Source organism: Sinohyriopsis cumingii, unplaced genomic scaffold (genome assembly GCF_028554795.1).
Source record: "Sinohyriopsis cumingii isolate HCF-2022 unplaced genomic scaffold, ASM2855479v2 utg000066l, whole genome shotgun sequence".
In the NCBI taxonomy this organism is placed as follows: Eukaryota; Metazoa; Mollusca; class Bivalvia; order Unionida; family Unionidae; genus Sinohyriopsis; species Sinohyriopsis cumingii.
The window spans coordinates 326,907-349,158 of NW_028315866.1; the positions used below are offsets into that span (position 1 = coordinate 326,907).

At 33.5% G+C, this 22,252-nt stretch overlaps 3 non-coding genes across 3 annotated transcripts; all 3 read right to left on the minus strand.

The window, feature by feature from the left end:
- Positions 1 to 5,839: 5,839 nt before the first annotated feature.
- Trnal-cag (transfer RNA leucine (anticodon CAG)) lies at positions 5,840 to 5,923 on the minus strand. The gene has a single exon. It is a non-coding gene; the product is annotated as a tRNA-Leu (tRNA).
- A 6,769-nt stretch (positions 5,924 to 12,692) lies between these two features.
- Positions 12,693 to 12,776, minus strand: Trnal-cag (transfer RNA leucine (anticodon CAG)). The gene has a single exon. It is a non-coding gene; the product is annotated as a tRNA-Leu (tRNA).
- A 6,780-nt stretch (positions 12,777 to 19,556) lies between these two features.
- Positions 19,557 to 19,640, minus strand: Trnal-cag (transfer RNA leucine (anticodon CAG)). The gene has a single exon. It is a non-coding gene; the product is annotated as a tRNA-Leu (tRNA).
- Between the last annotated feature and the right edge of the window lie 2,612 nt (positions 19,641 to 22,252).

Below are 22,252 nucleotides of genomic sequence, written 5' to 3' on the forward strand. Positions count from 1 at the left end.
GTTAATACATTTGAAGGGCCAGAAAAGCATATTTAACTAAAACAGCTGTTATATGCCAGCATACATGAACGCTGTAAGATTGATGTTTTCTATTTTAGAGTCATAAGAGATACTGCTCTATGACAAAAGAACAGTTTGTCAGAAGTGGGATTCGAACCCACGCCGGGAAGACCCGACTGCGACCTGAACGCATCGCCTTTTTTTTTTTTTTTCTTTCTTTATTCAAAAACGCTTTGTACAGTATAAAAGTTAAAAATATACAGTCAGTATGTACATAGTAGTTTGTAATGCTATATTACAAAATAATGGTTCTACAATAGTATTTTGTAATGCTATATTACAAAACAATGATTCTACAATAGTATTTTGTTAAGCTATATTACAGAACAATGATTCTAAAATTTTATTGTGTAATGTTATAGTACAAAACAATGATTCTACAATGTAATAAACACTTTATCCTCTTCTATTCTCATTAAAGGATTATCTTTTACAAAATACTTCGTAATCAAAGTCTGATTTTTGTCTTTGTAATGTTGATACGCATATAATATATATTTTCTAGTCAAATATTGGAACAATCTTTCGATGTCTATTTGTTTCCCTAATAAAGACATAATGTTTCTTCTTTTGTAAATGCACAATCGAGCAATGCTCAGAATGTAGTTCAAAAAATAACTATTTACTGATTTTGTTTCTTTGTTATATCCTATCATGAGCATTTGTTCAAGAGAAGTGCTATTGAGAACACCAACTCTACAATTTTTAAAAAGAATCTCAACTATATATACAATATAATTCTTAAAAGAGCTTAATTCAGGACATTTCAAAAACATGTGAAATAAATCCTCTGTTTCCAACTGGCACACTGGACATGAGTCATTATCAATTTTGCCATAGTATTTTAGTCTCTCTTTTGTAAATATTCGATTGTGCATTATTCTATAATCCAAATCTATACAATCTGGGGTCTTGAAAGGTAGGTGTATCAATTTCCAGTATTTATGCTTTTCCAAACTAAATATCTTACTCCAAAAGGAAACAGAAGCTGGTTCTTGAAAAATCAACGTACATAAAAGCTTGTAAAATAGTTGTGTTGTACATAAACAGAGGTCATATAATTTTGTATCAACTCTGAGAAACATATTATTTCTCCCATTGGTTACAGTGGGTTTTGACTCTGTTGCAACAATATTTCTCCAGCCTAATGGTATACTTTCTATTATGCAATTATAGTCTATTTTTATCTTATCTGTTTTGATCTCAGAATTTGATTTGTATATCATTTCTGGAATAGCTCTATAAGGTAGTATTCCAGGTACAAATTCATATGTAATATCCTGAACACGAACAATTCCTGCTTCTATAAATTCTGCGAAAAACAACGTTTTACCAGCACATGTAATATTAGGATTTAAAAAGAGAGGTTGTTCAAAAACATTCCTCACATCAATATTTGTATCGATATTATTTCTAAGTTTTTCCCATGCATGAAACATTCCTCTGTAAAATATAGGTAGGGTATTCAATTGTTGCTTATTTAAAGACATGAGAAACAACTCTTTGGTCAACCTCATGTTCAGGACAGTAGATAAAAAGTGATCAAAGGTATTTTTCCACATAGCATGGCAATTCACATCAAAGTATCTTTTTAAAAATTTTAGTCTGAATGCATACATTTTCATCTTTATATCAGTTAACTGTAGTCCGCCATTTCGCTTATCACCAATTATTGTATAATAGTGAACCAAATGGGACTTTCCTGACCAGATAAATCTGAGAAATAATTGCTTCAATTCATCAGCAATCATATCAGGAAGAGGCTGAACTGACACTATGTACAATACTCTAGAAACTAATAAATTATTAACAACTGTTACTTTTCCTTGTATTGTCAAATATCTCTGTGACCACAGTTGCAATAAGTTTTTAATTTTAGACAATCTATCATTCCAGTTCAGTTGCTCACATAACTTTGCACATTTTCCCACATAAGCTCCCAAAATTAAGATGACTTGATCACACATTTGAATTTGTAATTGTTTGCAATAATCATCAGTAAGTTTACCAGATCCAATACACAGAAGTTCTGTCTTTTCCTTGTTCACCTTTGCACCAGATCCTTTACAATACAAGTCAAGTACATTAAAAGATTGATTAATGGATTGTGTGTCCGCTAATGTCAAGGTTGTATCATCTGCATGTTGAAAAACTTTACTTGTATTACTAGACAGTGGGAGTGGAATACCTTTGATAGTGGGATTTGCTTTGATAGCGAGTCCTAAGGGTTCTGCTGCTAATACATATAACATTGCTGATATAGGACAACCTTGTCTGACTGAATTTTTAATTAAAAAGGGTTTCGTTAGATGACCATTGCATTTAACACTACTTTTAATTTCATTATAAAATATCTTTATCCACTGAATAAAATTGTCACCAAAACCGAACTTTCGTAACACAGAAATCAAATATGAGTGGCAAACTCTGTCAAACGCTTTTTCTTGATCAATTTTTAAGATATATCCCTCAAGATTGTCTCTCTCAACCATATCTATAATATCTCTTACAGTGACTATAGTATCAGCAATATCTCTCCCAACTATACAACATGTCTGAGTTTGAGAAATAATTTTGGGTAATACCATTTTTAAACGTGTAGACAAAATCCTTGCCAAAATTTTATAATCTACATTAAGTAAACTGATAGGACGCCAATTTTGCAATCTTCTATTATCCCCCTTATTTTTATAAATAAGTGATATAACCCCAAATCTCATTGATCTCGACATAATATTGTCATTCTTAACACTCTGAAAGATGTGCAACAGAATATCATATATACAATCATAAAATTTACAATACCACTCTACTGTCAATCCGTCCGGGCCGGGGCTTTTATTTTTAGCCATCCCTTTTATAGCTGTATGTATTTCATCAACTGTTATTATGGCATCACACATATCTTTATCCTCATCAGATACAGAACAGTTTACAAAATTTAAAAGTGAATCAGTACAATTATCATCAACAGTTACCGAAGAATATAAATGACTATAAAACTGATGTATTTCATCTAAGATTCCGCTTGTATTTGAAATAATTACACCATCATCATCAATCAATTCATTGATTACATTTTTGTTGTGTCGATATTTCTCAAGATTTAGAAAATATTTAGTATTTCTATCGCTTTCAATTGCCCATTTGGCCTTAGATCTCAATATAGCACCCCCGACAAAAATCAGTTTCATAGTCACTTAGCTGATGTTTTAGTTCTTCATATTTGTTAATGTCATATGGTTCTTTATTTGCGACTTTTTCTGAAAATGATTTTAATTTATTTTGCAATGTAAAGTATTCTTGTAATCTTTCCTTATTTCTTCTTGTACAGTATACTTGGGAAAATTTTTTAATTTTGTATTTTACATTATCCCACCAAATGAGTGGTTCACTGAAATACATTTCGTCAGTTTTTCCCTCGGTAAGAATTGATTTCACTCTTTGTACATATTTTTCCTCAAAAAGAACATTGTTATTTAATATCCATAATCCGGGCCCTGTTTCCACTTTGCAGGTATTTAGTTTAAGGTATACAAAAGAATGATCACTAAAGGATGTATCTGCATAATAAATATTTTGCACATTGGAGTGCAATTTTGAGGAAATCAAAAAATAATCTATTCTACTCTGCTTCATTTCGCCTAGTACAACTTGTTTTCTGGAGAAACTACGAGTACTAGGATTTCGTGATCTCCATAAATCGGTAATATTCCTATCATGAATAATTTTATAAAGTTCACGCATTGCTACATCATCAATATGTAAGGCTTTGTTATGTCGATCAATACCTGCTAAAGTTGTAGTAAAATCACCAGCCAGGATAGTGCTATCACTAGTACTGTTATGTAAATATGTATTTAGCTTCATGAAAAAGTTAAACTTTTCCTTCACAACATTTGGAGCATAAATATTGATTAAATCAATCACTTTATCATCCATAGCTATTTTAAGATGTAAAATCCTACCCTTTTCAATCATTTCTTGTGTCACCTGATTTCTCAATTCTCTCACTACTAAAACAGCAACACCTGTCCTCCTAATGTCAGCATTACTATAAAATATGTCACCATTCCAAATCTCATTTTCTCTAATACTTTCAACAAACTCATCATCCCAAAAGGTTTCTTGCAATAATAAAATATGGCCTCTTTTCTCTTTAAATATTTCTAAAACAGACTTTAGTTTATTCAAATTACGCAAGCCATTTACATTTAGAGATACAATATTTAAAGCCATGATTATGATGAGTGTATTGAAAGTATTAAAAAATGTTGAGTGTTTGATCATTTCTTCATAGGTGTTCGTCGCATGCTATTCATCTTCATATTAGGTACTGGATTAAACCTTCTCCTTCTCCTTTGTACTACTTTGAAATTTTCGATATTAGTACCGTTTTCTTGACATGTACGTGATTCGTTTGATCTTTCAACAACGTCTGCAGCCATCTTCCTGTCATCATCTGAATCTGTCCCCGATCCATCTCCAATTGTATGATTGTTGTTTACTTCCTCAGATTCTATTTCTACATTGGTCATATCAACTCCAATTCTTTCTTTTTCTTCCCCACTTTCTCCACTCTCATTATCTTTTTTTGCATTCTCAATTTCTTCTTTATCATCTTCGTCACTCTGTAACTCCAATATGTCTTCCCTCATATCATCATCAACTTGCGAATGAATGCCTGTAATGGCCTCTCTGTAACACATACATGTTTGCGCCTCTTTGTGGCATTTGTCGCATATCCTGCATGTACACATAAGAGGAAAACTTCCACAACTTTCACATCTTTGCCTTGTGCAATTTTTTGCTACATGGCCTTGCTCCCCACACTTGTAGCATACAAAATCAGGGCAGTCTTTTATAACATGTCCCGGATCAAGACATCTAGAACATACCTTAACTTGATTATTGTGTAATACTCTAAAGTATTGTTGACCATTGACAGTCTGAAATTTCAGACTGTAAGGCAAGGATTTTACCTGCTGTGGAAATTTACATTTGACATAACGAGTCCCATCAGCCACACTAGTTCCAGGATAATATCTGCGTTGAATGGGAGAAAGAAGTTCTACTCCGTATTCACCGAGCTTCATACTTATATCATCATCTGTGATGTATGCTGGTAAATGAAGAATTGACACAATAATAGTGTCTGAATATAAAAGAGTACAATCAAAGTGTTCACTTCCAATATCAATTCCACACAAGGTATTATATGCTACTTCCTTACTCGGTAGTGTGACCTCATACAAATTTGCACCTTTGGGCACAACTGCATAGACCGACATATCTCCGGTTAATTCTTCTACACTTCTAACAATATCACTTGCCTTTATTTTCTTCACATCCTTTACATCAATCACCACGGTACATTCTTTCCCAAAACGACGAGAAGCTCCTGTCTGTCTATCGATGTTACTCGACATGCCATTCTTATTGTTAGCTATTCCACTGGTGTCATTAGAGTGTGAGTCAGCTCCTTGTGCTGCACGTGCAGCACGACCAGGCTTTGTATTCATTGTCACAGAAAAAAATTTTTTGTGTGGTGGATAAAGTTATCCACACACTCAAAATATATCTCACTTATATATGAATGCGATCAAACAAATCTTATCAACGTACCTGTAACAAATTAAAACAGCAAAAATGTCTATTAAAGGAAAAAAACTTGAAAATTCACGGAGCGATCATCAAACGTGTTTTCCTTCTGATGTCATAACCGGAAGTCTCTATTTTAGAGTCATAAAAGATACTGCTCTATGACAAAAGAACAGTTTGTCAGAAGTGGGATTCGAACCCACGCCGGGAAGACCCGACTGCGACCTGAACGCAGCGCCTTAGACCGCTCGGCCATCCTGACATATGCATTGCAAAGATCCGAGTGCACATAGAGAGATTGAAGGGCGTATAGGTCAGCATACTGAATAGGACTCGTTGAGGCCTAGAATCATCGACTAATTGAATAAATAGTAAGATTTTGTAACAACAAAGATTTTGTAACAGCACAGGATAATCTCCCATCATCTATATTTTTATCTTTGTACTTGTATATTGTGCCTCTAATAATGATAACATTAACTACAAAGTTATTAATGTTTTCCTTGCAGAGAAGTCGATGAGGGAGGGATTCTACTGTAATTTGAATGCATCATCTTAGACCGCTTGTCCATCCTGATCTATCCATTAGTTTTCTGCACCTTATCTCTTAGAAATACAGTGGAAAGGATACATTAAATGATAGAGACAAATGCAAATGTTAAGTAATAGAGAACAATTGAAATATGAAGGAACAGTGAAAACCTCCAATGTAACAGGTAAGCGTTATTGAACAATGTTATATTATGTATGCATACATCCATAAAGAGAGAGAGAGAGAGAGAGAGAGAGAGAGAGATGGTGTGTGTGTGTGTGGGGGGGAAGGGTAGGTGGACGTATATAATTAGACAGGCAGTGGATAGATGGGCATCTTGTTTGTGAATCGCGGGAATATAGCGCCAGCGGGTACTTATATAAAAATGACAATTTCTCATTAACATACAAGAGATAAACTTCTCCTCTCGATAATACCTTGTGCTTATTATAACTGTTTGAGCATAAAGAATAAAAAGGTAACCTTTTTGGGACTCGAATGAATGTGAGTGAAACACTCATGCAGGTAGTATCGCTTTCCCGTCTGTAGATATCCGTGAGATTTGTATGTGTGTGTGTGTCTATATGTGTGTGTGTGTGTGTGTGTGTTAGAGAGAGAGAGAGAGAGAGAGAGAGAGAGAGAGAGAGAGAGAGGATAACAAGTTAATACATTTGAAGGGCCAGAAAAGCATATTTAACTAAAACAGCTGTTATATGCCAGCATACATGAACGCTGTAAGATTGATGTTTTCTATTTTAGAGTCATAAGAGATACTGCTCTATGACAAAAGAACAGTTTGTCAGAAGTGGGATTCGAACCCACGCCGGGAAGACCCGACTGCGACCTGAACGCATCGCCTTTTTTTTTTTTTTCTTTCTTTATTCAAAAACGCTTTGTACAGTATAAAAGTTAAAAATATACAGTCAGTATGTACATAGTAGTTTGTAATGCTATATTACAAAATAATGGTTCTACAATAGTATTTTGTAATGCTATATTACAAAACAATGATTCTACAATAGTATTTTGTTAAGCTATATTACAGAACAATGATTCTAAAATTTTATTGTGTAATGTTATAGTACAAAACAATGATTCTACAATGTAATAAACACTTTATCCTCTTCTATTCTCATTAAAGGATTATCTTTTACAAAATACTTCGTAATCAAAGTCTGATTTTTGTCTTTGTAATGTTGGTACGCATATAATATATATTTTCTAGTCAAATATTGGAACAATCTTTCGATGTCTATTTGTTTCCCTAATAAAGACATAATGTTTCTTCTTTTGTAAATGCACAATCGAGCAATGCTCAGAATGTAGTTCAAAAAATAACTATTTACTGATTTTGTTTCTTTGTTATATCCTATCATGAGCATTTGTTCAAGAGAAGTGCTATTGAGAACACCAACTCTACAATTTTTAAAAAGAATCTCAACTATATATACAATATAATTCTTAAAAGAGCTTAATTCAGGACATTTCAAAAACATGTGAAATAAATCCTCTGTTTCCAACTGGCACACTGGACATGAGTCATTATCAATTTTGCCATAGTATTTTAGTCTCTCTTTTGTAAATATTCGATTGTGCATTATTCTATAATCCAAATCTATACAATCTGGGGTCTTGAAAGGTAGGTGTATCAATTTCCAGTATTTATGCTTTTCCAAACTAAATATCTTACTCCAAAAGGAAACAGAAGCTGGTTCTTGAAAAATCAACGTACATAAAAGCTTGTAAAATAGTTGTGTTGTACATAAACAGAGGTCATATAATTTTGTATCAACTCTGAGAAACATATTATTTCTCCCATTGGTTACAGTGGGTTTTGACTCTGTTGCAACAATATTTCTCCAGCCTAATGGTATACTTTCTATTATGCAATTATAGTCTTTTTTTATCTTATCTGTTTTGATCTCAGAATTTGATTTGTATATCATTTCTGGAATAGCTCTATAAGGTAGTATTCCAGGTACAAATTCATATGTAATATCCTGAACACGAACAATTCCTGCTTCTATAAATTCTGCGAAAAACAACGTTTTACCAGCACATGTAATATTAGGATTTAAAAAGAGAGGTTGTTCAAAAACATTCCTCACATCAATATTTGTATCGATATTATTTCTAAGTTTTTCCCATGCATGAAACATTTCTCTGTAAAATATAGGTAGGGTATTCAATTGTTGCTTATTTAAAGACATGAGAAACAACTCTTTGGTCAACCTCATGTTCAGGACAGTAGATAAAAAGTGATCAAAGGTATTTTTCCACATAGCATGGCAATTCACATCAAAGTATCTTTTTAAAAATTTTAGTCTGAATGCATACATTTTCATCTTTATATCAGTTAACTGTAGTCCGCCATTTCGCTTATCACCAATTATTGTATAATAGTGAACCAAATGGGACTTTCCTGACCAGATAAATCTGAGAAATAATTGCTTCAATTCATCAGCAATCATATCAGGAAGAGGCTGAACTGACACTATGTACAATACTCTAGAAACTAATAAGTTATTAACAACTGTTACTTTTCCTTGTATTGTCAAATATCTCTGTGACCACAGTTGCAATAAGTTTTTAATTTTAGACAATCTATCATTCCAGTTCAGTTGCTCACATAACTTTGCACATTTTCCCACATAAGCTCCCAAAATTAAGATGACTTGATCACACATTTGAATTTGTAATTGTTTGCAATAATCATCAGTAAGTTTACCAGATCCAATACACAGAAGTTCTGTCTTTTCCTTGTTCACCTTTGCACCAGATCCTTTACAATACAAGTCAAGTACATTAAAAGATTGATTAATGGATTGTGTGTCCGCTAATGTCAAGGTTGTATCATCTGCATGTTGAAAAACTTTACTTGTATTACTAGACAGTGGGAGTGGAATACCTTTGATAGTGGGATTTGCTTTGATAGCGAGTCCTAAGGGTTCTGCTGCTAATACATATAACATTGCTGATATAGGACAACCTTGTCTGACTGAATTTTTAATTAAAAAGGGTTTCGTTAGATGACCATTGCATTTAACACTACTTTTAATTTCATTATAAAATATCTTTATCCACTGAATAAAATTGTCACCAAAACCGAACTTTCGTAACACAGAAATCAAATATGAGTGGCAAACTCTGTCAAACGCTTTTTCTTGATCAATTTTTAAGATATATCCCTCAAGATTGTCTCTCTCAACCATATCTATAATATCTCTTACAGTGACTATAGTATCAGCAATATCTCTCCCAACTATACAACATGTCTGAGTTTGAGAAATAATTTTGGGTAATACCATTTTTAAACGTGTAGACAAAATCCTTGCCAAAATTTTATAATCTACATTAAGTAAACTGATAGGACGCCAATTTTGCAATCTTCTATTATCCCCCTTATTTTTATAAATAAGTGATATAACCCCAAATCTCATTGATCTCGACATAATATTGTCATTCTTAACACTCTGAAAGATGTGCAACAGAATATCATATATACAATCATAAAATTTACAATACCACTCTACTGTCAATCCGTCCGGGCCGGGGCTTTTATTTTTAGCCATCCCTTTTATAGCTGTATGTATTTCATCAACTGTTATTATGGCATCACACATATCTTTATCCTCATCAGATACAGAACAGTTTACAAAATTTAAAAGTGAATCAGTACAATTATCATCAACAGTTACCGAAGAATATAAATGACTATAAAACTGATGTATTTCATCTAAGATTCCGCTTGTATTTGAAATAATTACACCATCATCATCAATCAATTCATTGATTACATTTTTGTTGTGTCGATATTTCTCAAGATTTAGAAAATATTTAGTATTTCTATCGCTTTCAATTGCCCATTTGGCCTTAGATCTCAATATAGCACCCCCGACAAAAATCAGTTTCATAGTCACTTAGCTGATGTTTTAGTTCTTCATATTTGTTAATGTCATATGGTTCTTTATTTGCGACTTTTTCTGAAAATGATTTTAATTTATTTTGCAATGTAAAGTATTCTTGTAATCTTTCCTTATTTCTTCTTGTACAGTATACTTGGGAAAATTTTTTAATTTTGTATTTTACATTATCCCACCAAATGAGTGGTTCACTGAAATACATTTCGTCAGTTTTTCCCTCGGTAAGAATTGATTTCACTCTTTGTACATATTTTTCCTCAAAAAGAACATTGTTATTTAATATCCATAATCCGGGCCCTGTTTCCACTTTGCAGGTATTTAGTTTAAGGTATACAAAAGAATGATCACTAAAGGATGTATCTGCATAATAAATATTTTGCACATTGGAGTGCAATTTTGAGGAAATCAAAAAATAATCTATTCTACTCTGCTTCATTTCGCCTAGTACAACTTGTTTTCTGGAGAAACTACGAGTACTAGGATTTCGTGATCTCCATAAATCGGTAATATTCCTATCATGAATAATTTTATAAAGTTCACGCATTGCTACATCATCAATATGTAAGGCTTTGTTATGTCGATCAATACCTGCTAAAGTTGTAGTAAAATCACCAGCCAGGATAGTGCTATCACTAGTACTGTTATGTAAATATGTATTTAGCTTCATGAAAAAGTTAAACTTTTCCTTCACAACATTTGGAGCATAAATATTGATTAAATCAATCACTTTATCATCCATAGCTATTTTAAGATGTAAAATCCTACCCTTTTCAATCATTTCTTGTGTCACCTGATTTCTCAATTCTCTCACTACTAAAACAGCAACACCTGTCCTCCTAATGTCAGCATTACTATAAAATATGTCACCATTCCAAATCTCATTTTCTCTAATACTTTCAACAAACTCATCATCCCAAAAGGTTTCTTGCAATAATAAAATATGGCCTCTTTTCTCTTTAAATATTTCTAAAACAGACTTTAGTTTATTCAAATTACGCAAGCCATTTACATTTAGAGATACAATATTTAAAGCCATGATTATGATGAGTGTATTGAAAGTATTAAAAAATGTTGAGTGTTTGATCATTTCTTCATAGGTGTTCGTCGCATGCTATTCATCTTCATATTAGGTACTGGATTAAACCTTCTCCTTCTCCTTTGTACTACTTTGAAATTTTCGATATTAGTACCGTTTTCTTGACATGTACGTGATTCGTTTGATCTTTCAACAACGTCTGCAGCCATCTTCCTGTCATCATCTGAATCTGTCCCCGATCCATCTCCAATTGTATGATTGTTGTTTACTTCCTCAGATTCTATTTCTACATTGGTCATATCAACTCCAATTCTTTCTTTTTCTTCCCCACTTTCTCCACTCTCATTATCTTTTTTTGCATTCTCAATTTCTTCTTTATCATCTTCGTCACTCTGTAACTCCAATATGTCTTCCCTCATATCATCATCAACTTGCGAATGAATGCCTGTAATGGCCTCTCTGTAACACATACATGTTTGCGCCTCTTTGTGGCATTTGTCGCATATCCTGCATGTACACATAAGAGGAAAACTTCCACAACTTTCACATCTTTGCCTTGTGCAATTTTTTGCTACATGGCCTTGCTCCCCACACTTGTAGCATACAAAATCAGGGCAGTCTTTTATAACATGTCCCGGATCAAGACATCTAGAACATACCTTAACTTGATTATTGTGTAATACTCTAAAGTATTGTTGACCATTGACAGTCTGAAATTTCAGACTGTAAGGCAAGGATTTTACCTGCTGTGGAAATTTACATTTGACATAACGAGTCCCATCAGCCACACTAGTTCCAGGATAATATCTGCGTTGAATGGGAGAAAGAAGTTCTACTCCGTATTCACCGAGCTTCATACTTATATCATCATCTGTGATGTATGCTGGTAAATGAAGAATTGACACAATAATAGTGTCTGAATATAAAAGAGTACAATCAAAGTGTTCACTTCCAATATCAATTCCACACAAGGTATTATATGCTACTTCCTTACTCGGTAGTGTGACCTCATACAAATTTGCACCTTTGGGCACAACTGCATAGACCGACATATCTCCGGTTAATTCTTCTACACTTCTAACAATATCACTTGCCTTTATTTTCTTCACATCCTTTACATCAATCACCACGGTACATTCTTTCCCAAAACGACGAGAAGCTCCTGTCTGTCTATCGATGTTACTCGACATGCCATTCTTATTGTTAGCTATTCCACTGGTGTCATTAGAGTGTGAGTCAGCTCCTTGTGCTGCACGTGCAGCACGACCAGGCTTTGTATTCATTGTCACAGAAAAAAATTTTTTGTGTGGTGGATAAAGTTATCCACACACTCAAAATATATCTCACTTATATATGAATGCGATCAAACAAATCTTATCAACGTACCTGTAACAAATTAAAACAGCAAAAATGTCTATTAAAGGAAAAAAACTTGAAAATTCACGGAGCGATCATCAAACGTGTTTTCCTTCTGATGTCATAACCGGAAGTCTCTATTTTAGAGTCATAAAAGATACTGCTCTATGACAAAAGAACAGTTTGTCAGAAGTGGGATTCGAACCCACGCCGGGAAGACCCGACTGCGACCTGAACGCAGCGCCTTAGACCGCTCGGCCATCCTGACATATGCATTGCAAAGATCCGAGTGCACATAGAGAGATTGAAGGGCGTATAGGTCAGCATACTGAATAGGACTCGTTGAGGCCTAGAATCATCGACTAATTGAATAAATAGTAAGATTTTGTAACAACAAAGATTTTGTAACAGCACAGGATAATCTCCCATCATCTATATTTTTATCTTTGTACTTGTATATTGTGCCTCTAATAATGATAACATTAACTACAAAGTTATTAATGTTTTCCTTGCAGAGAAGTCGATGAGGGAGGGATTCTACTGTAATTTGAATGCATCATCTTAGACCGCTTGTCCATCCTGATCTATCCATTAGTTTTCTGCACCTTATCTCTTAGAAATACAGTGGAAAGGATACATTAAATGATAGAGACAAATGCAAATGTTAAGTAATAGAGAACAATTGAAATATGAAGGAACAGTGAAAACCTCCAATGTAACAGGTAAGCGTTATTGAACAATGTTATATTATGTATGCATACATCCATAAAGAGAGAGAGAGAGAGAGAGAGAGAGAGAGAGAGAGAGAGAGAGAGAGATGGTGTGTGTGTGTGGGGGGGGGGAAGGGTAGGTGGACGTATATAATTAGACAGGCAGTGGATAGATGGGCATCTTGTTTGTGAATCGCGGGAATATAGCGCCAGCGGGTACTTATATAAAAATGACAATTTCTCATTAACATACAAGAGATAAACTTCTCCTCTCGATAATACCTTGTGCTTATTATAACTGTTTGAGCATAAAGAATAAAAAGGTAACCTTTTTGGGACTCGAATGAATGTGAGTGAAACACTCATGCAGGTAGTATCGCTTTCCCGTCTGTAGATATCCGTGAGATTTGTATGTGTGTGTGTGTCTATATGTGTGTGTGTGTGTGTGTGTGTGTGAGAGAGAGAGAGAGAGAGAGAGAGAGAGAGAGAGAGGATAACAAGTTAATACATTTGAAGGGCCAGAAAAGCATATTTAACTAAAACAGCTGTTATATGCCAGCATACATGAACGCTGTAAGATTGATGTTTTCTATTTTAGAGTCATAAGAGATACTGCTCTATGACAAAAGAACAGTTTGTCAGAAGTGGGATTCGAACCCACGCCGGGAAGACCCGACTGCGACCTGAACGCATCGCCTTTTTTTTTTTTTTCTTTCTTTATTCAAAAACGCTTTGTACAGTATAAAAGTTAAAAATATACAGTCAGTATGTACATAGTAGTTTGTAATGCTATATTACAAAATAATGGTTCTACAATAGTATTTTGTAATGCTATATTACAAAACAATGATTCTACAATAGTATTTTGTTAAGCTATATTACAGAACAATGATTCTAAAATTTTATTGTGTAATGTTATAGTACAAAACAATGATTCTACAATGTAATAAACACTTTATCCTCTTCTATTCTCATTAAAGGATTATCTTTTACAAAATACTTCGTAATCAAAGTCTGATTTTTGTCTTTGTAATGTTGATACGCATATAATATATATTTTCTAGTCAAATATTGGAACAATCTTTCGATGTCTATTTGTTTCCCTAATAAAGACATAATGTTTCTTCTTTTGTAAATGCACAATCGAGCAATGCTCAGAATGTAGTTCAAAAAATAACTATTTACTGATTTTGTTTCTTTGTTATATCCTATCATGAGCATTTGTTCAAGAGAAGTGCTATTGAGAACACCAACTCTACAATTTTTAAAAAGAATCTCAACTATATATACAATATAATTCTTAAAAGAGCTTAATTCAGGACATTTCAAAAACATGTGAAATAAATCCTCTGTTTCCAACTGGCACACTGGACATGAGTCATTATCAATTTTGCCATAGTATTTTAGTCTCTCTTTTGTAAATATTCGATTGTGCATTATTCTATAATCCAAATCTATACAATCTGGGGTCTTGAAAGGTAGGTGTATCAATTTCCAGTATTTATGCTTTTCCAAACTAAATATCTTACTCCAAAAGGAAACAGAAGCTGGTTCTTGAAAAATCAACGTACATAAAAGCTTGTAAAATAGTTGTGTTGTACATAAACAGAGGTCATATAATTTTGTATCAACTCTGAGAAACATATTATTTCTCCCATTGGTTACAGTGGGTTTTGACTCTGTTGCAACAATATTTCTCCAGCCTAATGGTATACTTTCTATTATGCAATTATAGTCTTTTTTTATCTTATCTGTTTTGATCTCAGAATTTGATTTGTATATCATTTCTGGAATAGCTCTATAAGGTAGTATTCCAGGTACAAATTCATATGTAATATCCTGAACACGAACAATTCCTGCTTCTATAAATTCTGCGAAAAACAACGTTTTACCAGCACATGTAATATTAGGATTTAAAAAGAGAGGTTGTTCAAAAACATTCCTCACATCAATATTTGTATCGATATTATTTCTAAGTTTTTCCCATGCATGAAACATTTCTCTGTAAAATATAGGTAGGGTATTCAATTGTTGCTTATTTAAAGACATGAGAAACAACTCTTTGGTCAACCTCATGTTCAGGACAGTAGATAAAAAGTGATCAAAGGTATTTTTCCACATAGCATGGCAATTCACATCAAAGTATCTTTTTAAAAATTTTAGTCTGAATGCATACATTTTCATCTTTATATCAGTTAACTGTAGTCCGCCATTTCGCTTATCACCAATTATTGTATAATAGTGAACCAAATGGGACTTTCCTGACCAGATAAATCTGAGAAATAATTGCTTCAATTCATCAGCAATCATATCAGGAAGAGGCTGAACTGACACTATGTACAATACTCTAGAAACTAATAAGTTATTAACAACTGTTACTTTTCCTTGTATTGTCAAATATCTCTGTGACCACAGTTGCAATAAGTTTTTAATTTTAGACAATCTATCATTCCAGTTCAGTTGCTCACATAACTTTGCACATTTTCCCACATAAGCTCCCAAAATTAAGATGACTTGATCACACATTTGAATTTGTAATTGTTTGCAATAATCATCAGTAAGTTTACCAGATCCAATACACAGAAGTTCTGTCTTTTCCTTGTTCACCTTTGCACCAGATCCTTTACAATACAAGTCAAGTACATTAAAAGATTGATTAATGGATTGTGTGTCCGCTAATGTCAAGGTTGTATCATCTGCATGTTGAAAAACTTTACTTGTATTACTAGACAGTGGGAGTGGAATACCTTTGATAGTGGGATTTGCTTTGATAGCGAGTCCTAAGGGTTCTGCTGCTAATACATATAACATTGCTGATATAGGACAACCTTGTCTGACTGAATTTTTAATTAAAAAGGGTTTCGTTAGATGACCATTGCATTTAACACTACTTTTAATTTCATTATAAAATATCTTTATCCACTGAATAAAATTGTCACCAAAACCGAACTTTCGTAACACAGAAATCAAATATGAGTGGCAAACTCTGTCAAACGCTTTTTCTTGATCAATTTTTAAGATATATCCCTCAAGATTGTCTCTCTCAACCATATCTATAATATCTCTTACAGTGACTATAGTATCAGCAATATCTCTCCCAACTATACAACATGTCTGAGTTTGAGAAATAATTTTGGGTAATACCATTTTTAAACGTGTAGACAAAATCCTTGCCAAAATTTTATAATCTACATTAAGTAAACTGATAGGACGCCAATTTTGCAATCTTCTATTATCCCCCTTATTTTTATAAATAAGTGATATAACCCCAAATCTCATTGATCTCGACATAATATTGTCATTCTTAACACTCTGAAAGATGTGCAACAGAATATCATATATACAATCATAAAATTTACAATACCACTCTACTGTCAATCCGTCCGGGCCGGGGCTTTTATTTTTAGCCATCCCTTTTATAGCTGTATGTATTTCATCAACTGTTATTATGGCATCACACATATCTTTATCCTCATCAGATACAGAACAGTTTACAAAATTTAAAAGTGAATCAGTACAATTATCATCAACAGTTACCGAAGAATATAAATGACTATAAAACTGATGTATTTCATCTAAGATTCCGCTTGTATTTGAAATAATTACACCATCATCATCAATCAATTCATTGATTACATTTTTGTTGTGTCGATATTTCTCAAGATTTAGAAAATATTTAGTATTTCTATCGCTTTCAATTGCCCATTTGGCCTTAGATCTCAATATAGCACCCCCGACAAAAATCAGTTTCATAGTCACTTAGCTGATGTTTTAGTTCTTCATATTTGTTAATGTCATATGGTTCTTTATTTGCGACTTTTTCTGAAAATGATTTTAATTTATTTTGCAATGTAAAGTATTCTTGTAATCTTTCCTTATTTCTTCTTGTACAGTATACTTGGGAAAATTTTTTAATTTTGTATTTTACATTATCCCACCAAATGAGTGGTTCACTGAAATACATTTCGTCAGTTTTTCCCTCGGTAAGAATTGATTTCACTCTTTGTACATATTTTTCCTCAAAAAGAACATTGTTATTTAATATCCATAATCCGGGCCCTGTTTCCACTTTGCAGGTATTTAGTTTAAGGTATACAAAAGAATGATCACTAAAGGATGTATCTGCATAATAAATATTTTGCACATTGGAGTGCAATTTTGAGGAAATCAAAAAATAATCTATTCTACTCTGCTTCATTTCGCCTAGTACAACTTGTTTTCTGGAGAAACTACGAGTACTAGGATTTCGTGATCTCCATAAATCGGTAATATTCCTATCATGAATAATTTTATAAAGTTCACGCATTGCTACATCATCAATATGTAAGGCTTTGTTATGTCGATCAATACCTGCTAAAGTTGTATTAAAATCACCAGCCAGGATAGTGCTATCACTAGTACTGTTATGCAAATATGTATTTAGCTTCATGAAAAAGTTAAACTTTTCCTTCACAACATTTGGAGCATAAATATTGATTAAATCAATCACTTTATCATCCATAGCTATTTTAAGATGTAAAATCCTACCCTTTTCAATCATTTCTTGTGTCACCTGATTTCTCAATTCTCTCACTACTAAAACAGCAACACCTGTCCTCCTAATGTCAGCATTACTATAAAATATGTCACCATTCCAAATCTCATTTTCTCTAATACTTTCAACAAACTCATCATCCCAAAAGGTTTCTTGCAATAATAAAATATGGCCTCTTTTCTCTTTAAATATTTCTAAAACAGACTTTAGTTTATTCAAATTACGCAAGCCATTTACATTTAGAGATACAATATTTAAAGCCATGATTATGATGAGTGTATTGAAAGTATTAAAAAATGTTGAGTGTTTGATCATTTCTTCATAGGTGTTCGTCGCATGCTATTCATCTTCATATTAGGTACTGGATTAAACCTTCTCCTTCTCCTTTGTACTACTTTGAAATTTTCGATATTAGTACCGTTTTCTTGACATGTACGTGATTCGTTTGATCTTTCAACAACGTCTGCAGCCATCTTCCTGTCATCATCTGAATCTGTCCCCGATCCATCTCCAATTGTATGATTGTTGTTTACTTCCTCAGATTCTATTTCTACATTGGTCATATCAACTCCAATTCTTTCTTTTTCTTCCCCACTTTCTCCACTCTCATTATCTTTTTTTGCATTCTCAATTTCTTCTTTATCATCTTCGTCACTCTGTAACTCCAATATGTCTTCCCTCATATCATCATCAACTTGCGAATGAATGCCTGTAATGGCCTCTCTGTAACACATACATGTTTGCGCCTCTTTGTGGCATTTGTCGCATATCCTGCATGTACACATAAGAGGAAAACTTCCACAACTTTCACATCTTTGCCTTGTGCAATTTTTTGCTACATGGCCTTGCTCCCCACACTTGTAGCATACAAAATCAGGGCAGTCTTTTATAACATGTCCCGGATCAAGACATCTAGAACATACCTTAACTTGATTATTGTGTAATACTCTAAAGTATTGTTGACCATTGACAGTCTGAAATTTCAGACTGTAAGGCAAGGATTTTACCTGCTGTGGAAATTTACATTTGACATAACGAGTCCCATCAGCCACACTAGTTCCAGGATAATATCTGCGTTGAATGGGAGAAAGAAGTTCTACTCCGTATTCACCGAGCTTCATACTTATATCATCATCTGTGATGTATGCTGGTAAATGAAGAATTGACACAATAATAGTGTCTGAATATAAAAGAGTACAATCAAAGTGTTCACTTCCAATATCAATTCCACACAAGGTATTATATGCTACTTCCTTACTCGGTAGTGTGACCTCATACAAATTTGCACCTTTGGGCACAACTGCATAGACCGACATATCTCCGGTTAATTCTTCTACACTTCTAACAATATCACTTGCCTTTATTTTCTTCACATCCTTTACATCAATCACCACGGTACATTCTTTCCCAAAACGACGAGAAGCTCCTGTCTGTCTATCGATGTTACTCGACATGCCATTCTTATTGTTAGCTATTCCACTGGTGTCATTAGAGTGTGAGTCAGCTCCTTGTGCTGCACGTGCAGCACGACCAGGTTTTGTATTCATTGTCACAGAAAAAAATTTTTTGTGTGGTGGATAAAGTTATCCACACACTCAAAATATATCTCACTTATATATGAATGCGATCAAACAAATCTTATCAACGTACCTGTAACAAATTAAAACAGCAAAAATGTCTATTAAAGGAAAAAAACTTGAAAATTCACGGAGCGATCATCAAACGTGTTTTCCTTCTGATGTCATAACCGGAAGTCTCTATTTTAGAGTCATAAAAGATACTGCTCTATGACAAAAGAACAGTTTGTCAGAAGTGGGATTCGAACCCACGCCGGGAAGACCCGACTGCGACCTGAACGCAGCGCCTTAGACCGCTCGGCCATCCTGACATATGCATTGCAAAGATCCGAGTGCACATAGAGAGATTGAAGGGCGTATAGGTCAGCATACTGAATAGGACTCGTTGAGGCCTAGAATCATCGACTAATTGAATAAATAGTATGATTTTGTAACAACAAAGATTTTGTAACAGCACAGGATAATCTCCAATCATCTATATTTTTATCTTTGTACTTGTATATTGTGCCTCTAATAATGATAACATTAACTACAAAGTTATTAATGTTTTCCTTGCAGAGAAGTCGATGAGGGAGGGATTCTACTGTAATTTGAATGCATCATCTTAGACCGCTTGTCCATCCTGATCTATCCATTAGTTTTCTGCACCTTATCTCTTAGAAATACAGTGGAAAGGATACATTAAATGATAGAGACAAATGCAAATGTTAAGTAATAGAGAACAATTGAAATATGAAGGAACAGTGAAAACCTCCAATGTAACAGGTAAGCGTTATTGAACAATGTTATATTATGTATGCATACATCCATAAAGAGAGAGAGAGAGAGAGAGAGAGAGAGAGAGAGATGGTGTGTGTGTGTGTGGGGGGGGAAGGGTAGGTGGACGTATATAATTAGACAGGCAGTGGATAGATGGGCATCTTGTTTGTGAATCGCGGGAATATAGCGCCAGCGGGTACTTATATAAAAATGACAATTTCTCATTAACATACAAGAGATAAACTTCTCCTCTCGATAATACCTTGTGCTTATTATAACTGTTTGAGCATAAAGAATAAAAAGGTAACCTTTTTGGGACTCGAATGAATGTGAGTGAAACACTCATGCAGGTAGTATCGCTTTCCCGTCTGTAGATATCCGTGAGATTTGTATGTGTGTGTGTGTGTGTGTGTGAGAGAGAGAGAGAGAGAGAGAGAGAGAGAGAGAGGATAACAAGTTAATACATTTGAAGGGCCAGAAAAGCATATTTAACTAAAACAGCTGTTATATGCCAGCATACATGAACGCTGTAAGATTGATGTTTTCTATTTTAGAGTCATAAGAGATACTGCTCTATGACAAAAGAACAGTTTGTCAGAAGTGGGATTCGAACCCACGCCGGGAAGACCCGACTGCGACCTGAACGCATCGCCTTTTTTTTTTTTTTCTTTCTTTATTCAAAAACGCTTTGTACAGTATAAAAGTTAAAAATATACAGTCAGTATGTACATAGTAGTTTGTAATGCTATATTACAAAATAATGGTTCTACAATAGTATTTTGTAATGCTATATTACAAAACAATGATTCTACAATAGTATTTTGTTAAGCTATATTACAGAACAATGATTCTAAAATTTTATTGTGTAATGTTATAGTACAAAACAATGATTCTACAATGTAATAAACACTTTATCCTCTTCTATTCTCATTAAAGGATTATCTTTTACAAAATACTTCGTAATCAAAGTCTGATTTTTGTCTTTGTAATGTTGATACGCATATAATATATATTTTCTAGTCAAATATTGGAACAATCTTTCGATGTCTATTTGTTTCCCTAATAAAGACATAATGTTTCTTCTTTTGTAAATGCACAATCGAGCAATGCTCAGAATGTAGTTCAAAAAATAACTATTTACTGATTTTGTTTCTTTGTTATATCCTATCATGAGCATTTGTTCAAGAGAAGTGCTATTGAGAACACCAACTCTACAATTTTTAAAAAGAATCTCAACTATATATACAATATAATTCTTAAAAGAGCTTAATTCAGGACATTTCAAAAACATGTGAAATAAATCCTCTGTTTCCAACTGGCACACTGGACATGAGTCATTATCAATTTTGCCATAGTATTTTAGTCTCTCTTTTGTAAATATTCGATTGTACATTATTCTATAATCCAAATCTATACAATCTGGGGTCTTGAAAGGTAGGTGTATCAATTTCCAGTATTTATGCTTTTCCAAACTAAATATCTTACTCCAAAAGGAAACAGAAGCTGGTTCTTGAAAAATCAACGTACATAAAAGCTTGTAAAATAGTTGTGTTGTACATAAACAGAGGTCATATAATTTTGTATCAACTCTGAGAAACATATTATTTCTCCCATTGGTTACAGTGGGTTTTGACTCTGTTGCAACAATATTTCTCCAGCCTAATGGTATACTTTCTATTATGCAATTATAGTCTTTTTTATCTTATCTGTTTTGATCTCAGAATTTGATTTGTATATCATTTCTTGAATAGCTCTATAAGGTAGTATTCCAGGTACAAATTCATATGTAATATCCTGAACACGAACAATTCCTGCTTCTATAAATTCTGCGAAAAACAACGTTTTACCAGCACATGTAATATTAGGATTTAAAAAGAGAGGTTGTTCAAAAACATTCCTCACATCAATATTTGTATCGATATTATTTCTAAGTTTTTCCCATGCATGAAACATTTCTCTGTGAAATATAGGTAGGGTATTCAATTGTTGCTTATTTAAAGACATGAGAAACAACTCTTTGGTCAACCTCATGTTCAGGACAGTAGATAAAAAGTGATCAAAGGTATTTTTCCACATAGCATGGCAATTCACATCAAAGTATCTTTTTAAAAATTTTAGTCTGAATGCATACATTTTCATCTTTATATCAGTTAACTGTAGTCCG